This window comes from Phalacrocorax carbo, chromosome 1, assembly GCF_963921805.1.
Source record: "Phalacrocorax carbo chromosome 1, bPhaCar2.1, whole genome shotgun sequence".
NCBI lineage: Eukaryota > Metazoa > Chordata > Aves > Suliformes > Phalacrocoracidae > Phalacrocorax > Phalacrocorax carbo.
This window is the reverse complement of record NC_087513.1, coordinates 28764097-28770854: the sequence shown is the minus strand read 5'-3', so window position 1 is coordinate 28770854 and position 6758 is coordinate 28764097.

Sequence of the window (6758 nt, the reverse complement as noted above, 5' to 3'; positions counted from 1 at the left end):
TAAAATAATTTAGCTGGCATAATCTGACAAAATAAAATCGAACAAGGATATAAATGCATGTTGGAAGCAGCTTTGGGAAGGAAGAAAATAACTAAATGTCAACACAATACCTGGGTACAAAGGTTTCAGGAATAAACTCAGGCTCAAAAGGAGAAAAAAAGTCAGAACAGAAGAAGAATGAGATTCTAGAACAGCTTCCCAGTATCACATTTCTGAGTAAAAATTCCTATCCTATTTCAAGATGTGTTTTGAGAAGCTAGTGAAACACACCTATCCAACGTCCTTGTTTTCAGATAGAAGAGACAACTCAGTAACCTAGGTGGCTTTTCTTTAGATCCTGTACCTGTACACCTGCAAGGCTTTGATGGGGTGGCCCGGTGAAAGTGACCTGAGCAAACTGCAAGACAGCTGGCTTCTTTCGCATTTCCTAAACTGGACTTGTATGTTTAGGCCTCAGTAAAATGTATTTCCTTCCCTGAATTGCCTCATTTATACACATGGCTTTTTATCTTTACATTTAGAATTGCAGCTTTTCTGCTGGGCTTTCTCACCGCTCAGGCTGATTATTCTTTACTTTAGAAATTCAAAGAGCCATAATGCACTGCAAGCTTCCACTGCCGAGAGCCCCTTGGAGAGGTTGAGGTTTACAGAAAAATTGGTGCTACTCATTACTAAATACCACCTCGTTGCATGCTTACCTGCCTGGCAGTTGTGGAGCACATCCTGCCGCTAGCAGGAGTCTTTGTGGTCCAACGAGCCCTTTGCTAACTATGCCAACAAAAAGCTACTACCTTTTAATTGTTACGTAGCTATTCTGGTCACCAAATATGTGGATGTAGGCAGGCAGCCCAGGACCTGGCCATCTGCTGTCCACTTGGGAGAAAACAGTCAGGGCTTCATTTACTCCTCTACACCTGAGCCTTAGGTTCAAAAAGTCTATTCAGTTCAAAATAAAAGCTATTCCAAGCTGTAAGAACAAATATTGTCCTTTTAATAAGTGTATAAGATGGTTACCAGTAACAGCGTTTGGTGAACCCTGTGTGGATAGACTGGTTGATAAAGCATTTTAAAACTTGTCTGTTCCTATACAGCACTCTACAATGTTATACTTCACAGTATTTGTTTTTGTAAGTCTGCACAGAGACCAAAACGGCAATATACTTATGACAAATATTCAATAAAAGAGAACTTGAGTATCCTTGAGAGCCAGGTTCTGCCTCACACATGTGACCTGCGTTGTGGGACTGTGTTGCATCACACTCCAAGGTTAAATTAGAGTTGGCCTTCCACCTCACTATTGCTGGTTAAGGTGATTCTATCATAGGGATTTTATTGTACGTCTCATGATATTTCATATTTTTCTTAATCCCTGGCTCCTGAAGTCATAGAAATCACTGAGGCTTAGTGTTTTCATTAAAAGGAAAAAAGTTTCTAGTCCTTACAGGGTAGAAGGCAGCATGAAGAGTGCAAGCCTGAGAATACCTTCATAGCTGGATGAACGAAAAGTAGCCTCATTTATTATTTATTTGCTATTTACTTCCCACAAATTCTAAGCCTAGCTCATGAGTCTCATGATCCCTGATTGATGATTTTTGAACTTCTATCATCTTTTACTGATTGTGATAATCTATAATAATTCACAGTATCGTAAATTGTCCCATAGTTTATCATGACTGTTGCAGTACTGATACACAAAACCTGTACATATATTTGCAATTTTTAATATATGGATATATAAATATAAGACCAGAGGACTTAAGTATCTGTGAGCTTATACAGACTGGACATACACACAAAGTGAGAGAGAGAGAGTCTGAGAAAAATAAGGACTGTTTTGCAGTAATACTGATCATGATCGCGGCTTTCTGTCTCACTCACATGCTCTGCCTCACAGAGCAACTACAGAGTATATAAGTGTCTTCAGAACTCTGTTGTTCAGTGAGGGAATTAATATGAAAAAAACCCAGTCTGAAAAACAGTGTCTTCACTGGTCTACCTTTCTAATAGAAAAAACCCATCAGTTGAGAGATGACTTCCAAAAAGTGCAGAATGGAGCACTTAGCATGTCTCAGTGACATCTTTACTTTAATTGTCCAAATATGGACAGAACACAGTGTCACCATTAAAAGTTCTCTGCTTACGATGCCAGCAGTAACAGTCTACTAATGTGTTTATTATAGAAATCCCCATGATGCTTCCCACGGAAAACTTGACCCACTTCAGGGAAATGACAGAAAGATCAAGGGCTATGGCTACATCGTGATGGCTGCAGCCAGATGCCAACTCTATCAGCTTTGGCCACTGACAGTACTTTCAGCCAGTACAGTCCAGTCATATATTACACTTATGACATCTCCTTCCCGACGGGGTTATTTAATCCAATCTAGTCCTATTGCACTTGTCCCACTTACTGCTCTCTTCCCCTTCTAGGTCATGTTACCTATGCATTGCAGCTTTGTGTTGCATCTAACTCTTCCTTCTTTGGTCAGGAACATGTTGCTTGGGCACTCCAGCTAATTTTTCCTCATATTTGCCTGCTGTAACAAAGATATTTCACTCATAAAGTACACACTAGCTGTCACTTGTATCCAGCACTCTATTCCTCTGTGGAGGACATGTCACCCATGATAGCTAAGCCAGCTGTCATTCATGCACAGCACTTCCAACCTTATATCTAGGGCATGTCACTCATACACTTCAGCTGTCCCTTACACCAGATGTCCTTTAAATCTAGCACACCATTTCTCTATCTACTACATGTTTGTGTTCATTACAGCTGCCCCTTTTCCCTATCACTTTCCTTTCCTGTTTAGTAAATGTCATTCAATCGTTCATTCCATCTGTCTTCTTCACTAAGTAATCCTTTTTCTGTCTATATACTAGCTCCCCTAAAAACTCTATTTTACTCGTATGTTATGGCTGCCTGCTGTACCTAGCACTTTGGGGTAGATTTGCAAGAGTGATTTAGAGGCCTTAATGAGTCTCTAAGCATGTAGTTTAATACTTAGTCATCATTAGCACTTAAAATTCCCTCAATTCAGCAGGTGTCTATGACTAAGTTTTCTCCAGTGACGGCCTTTATGTATTCAGGTTTCGATAGGTGTGTATGAGCAAAACGTCCCTTGCCTAGGCAGTGCTGAATTTCTTGAAGCTCCAATTCATACTTTGTTTCACAAGAGATTTACAAATCATGTGCTCCACCACCTTTTTTGCTTGACAGATCTATCACAATAAACATTTTCAGAGCATGCCTATCTGACAAAACGCAGTAAGTTTCTTCCTCCCCTTCAATGAGAGATTGGAAAGTATAGATTAGATTTAAATTAAGCATATATTTAAATTCTTCTTCCTCCTTTACCTTCTTCAGGCTGTGATTTAACATGAGATCTTTCCTCCAGTGGAAGAGTACTCTAACCAAGGGATGATATTGACTTTTAAAATATTCTCTCGTATTTAGTCCCCCACCTTGGTATTTTTAACAGAACAACTGCAAGTGATAGGGTGAGATGTAAACTTCTGCCTTGCCGAAAGCCTTCTGGTTATATCTTTTGTGAAGAACTTAAGCTCAGATGAAATAAGGTTTTGAGAACCGGTCTCTTGGCTGCATGCCCTCGTCATCGAGTGATACTAGACTGGGTCCTTTTGTTTATGTTCTTTTATCTCTTTGTGGAAAAAAAAAAATCATTTAAGTGGTTCACTACAGGAGGCAGTTCACAGCTAAGAAAGTTGTAAGCAAAAAGATATCTTATAAAAAGGGACAATCCCTTCAGCTTCACTGCTCTTCTCGCTGTTTCCTACCATCCAGCTTCTAGCTCAGTTTTCTTCCATTGGCTTACAGTGTATCATGGCTTGGGGAATAAGGAGAGGTGACTGGCTGGCAGTTTGCATGAAAATTAGATATCACAGTGTTAAGCTCTTCTTGACAATTTAACCCTTCATCTGTGGTGTGAAATGCATAGCACCAGGGAGGCTGGAAATAAAGAATAATGGTTTGATACACCATAATTTCAAGTAACATACACTTCCATGCTGATGATCCATTGAGTCCTTAGAGGTATGTTTTTCTGTCCACAACACATCATTTGAGCTGTCACTGTGGTTCAGGTCTTCTGTTTACCAAACCAGAACTTCATTTAGGTACTTATGTGACATCATCCTGATCTTCAAGACCCTTGATGAAAACCTCATTCTGAAAGTCTTGTTTTCTCTAAGTTTTTCAAATGCATCCTCTCACTCCTTTTGTTAAAGTTTTTTCTAACTTCTTTTAATCTTATTTTTAAAAAAGCCTTTTTTATTGGAGTACTGGGCAGAAGTTGCAGTGTTTTGACTAGGGGCTGCAGAGTGACCTCTGTGGGAGTAGGACACAAATTGTCTTGTGTTGTCAACAGCTGGGTCCAGCTGCCCTGAAACAAGTGTTGGCACTGCGTCATGTGCCAAAACTTCAGCCAGTTACAGGAGCACATAGTGCCTCTGCTAAAACATGTTTAAGAAACAGCATCTGCTGCTGTGGGGAAAAAGAAATGGAAGATGCACATGGACGGAGACATTGCTGGAAATACAGCTCAAGATGCACTCTTGGAAGGAGGAGCTTTACTCCAGAGGATGTCAACTCTGAGGGACTGAGGCCCATAGGTAACTCATGCCATGCCAGGGAAACACCTGAGGAATTGCAGTTATGGGTGGCCTTTGCTGGGGCAGGGACAGCCCTGAGGGACTGCAGCAGTGGGCAACCCGTGCTGGAGCAGAGCAACATCAATAAGAAGCAAGGATCTGTTTAAAGCATTCATCACACAGTGACCCCAATGTCCTCTGCCCCTGAAACTCACCAAAGTTTCTCACAAAGAAACTCACAAAGAAACTCACTCTACTCACCAAAGGAATTGAGGTAGACTAAATGTAACCCATGGACCAAATAAGGGGACCAAATAAGGGGAGCTGAGGCTAGCAAGAGAGGAAGAGGGGTGTTTGACTGAAGGTGAGCCTGCTGAAAGGGAAGGAAAGGTGTTTACTTAAGTGTTTCTTTATTTGTTTATGCTGTCTTTTTCTCAATATCCAATTCAATAGTGCAAAGTTTGTGCTTCTTGTCAGTAAATTAAATTAATTAAAGTTCCCTGAGTCAAGACTGTTTTTGCTGTGAGAAAGGTTAATGAAGTATTTCTGTGGCAAAGACAAGCCCAGAGTAAAAACTGAGAATGGAGGTCAATCTTGCCCCTTTTTAAGTGGAAGTATCCTTCTACATGAAATAAGTCGTCAATTTGTAAGAAGTTTTCAAAACATTTAGTACAGCCAAGATGTGGGTTCCTCTGGGACATTTGCAATTGCAGAACATTATATGCTTAAAAACAGTTGTTAAAAAAAGCACCTGTGCTGTTAGACACTAATAAACATGTATCAGTGGGAAGGGATCTTGTGAAATTCTCTGATAAATGTAGATGCCTATGTTCTTCCTGAAATGAAACATGCCCTTGATCGCTTCATGAACCTGAACTTTCCTCAGTGTCATCTGCTGATTTCTATAGAAGTGTAACCCATATGAAGGCTATAGACCTTTGTGTTGCTGAAACTATTTTTGAGGATTTGAGTCTAGATTGCTAGCTCTCAGCTGTGATGTTTCCAGGATGAAGTTTCCTGCCATACAGAAGCCAGTGCCTGTCCTAGTAAGGCATTATTTTGACATCTGAGGTAGTGAAAAATCTTTACACTTGCTTACTGCTTGTAGCTGAATGTGTCTCTTCATGAATAAGCCTTCACTTATAACACAGAACAAAAATTTATCCTACAAAAATTGCTTCAAGATTTTCAGTGAAAGCACTTGCTGTGTAATCAGGTTCCAAAAATTCCTTGGTGAACACCTAAGAACTGGGTGGTGTCATACCTCTTAACATCCTCATAAATGGATAACATCAGAATTATTTCACTGAATGTGTTTATAGAGAATAAGGTCACCTACACCTGGGGCGGGCTCTCAGAGGTGATGACAACACTACTGAAGCTGATTGCCTTAAAAGCAAATACACATGGTTTTAGTTTATGTCTGCCTGTAACTTACTAAATATATTTACAGGCTCAGTCTTGCAACCTGCTGTGTGAATACAATTGTATCCATGTGTGGACTATGGCAAAGCAGAGAAGACAGATGATCTTCCTTATATGGACTTTTCCCAAATATGCACTAAGCATTAAGAGATGAAAAACCATTGCCCCCGTGTTTGTCTTTTCCTCACACTGAAGGTCATTGCATTGTCTGCTGTTGATCTGCAGGGGTTATGATCTTTGGCTGGCCATCCCTTGCAGAGAGGAACGTACATGTCTTGCAGTGATTTTTGCAGTATTCCTTCACGTAATCCATTTGTCACCACCAAAGATGACTGCTTTCCTGGAGAATGCTCCTTGTTGACTGAAACCAGAAGTGAGCTCCACTTATGTCAGGAGTTGTTAAGGTAGCCTTTGTCAACAAATCAAAAGGTTTGGTCATTGTCCCAAAGTTTCAGCCTTGGTTCAGTAAGGGCTTTTATTCTAAGGAGATAGCCTTTTGTTGGCTGTAATTCTTCTCTACCTGGCACCTCTGCCAAATTAATGAATTGGCCACACGCCAACCTTTGGAATGATCTTGAGCCTGTTGAGAAGGGCTGTTCCTCCTCTGTATTGTACCAAGCACAACAAGGCCCCTGTCCTGACTGGGGCTAGATAATTTGAAAGGATAAAATCAGTCATGAGCTTTGCTAATGCTAGTAAAAATCTGCAGATTCTAATTGTAG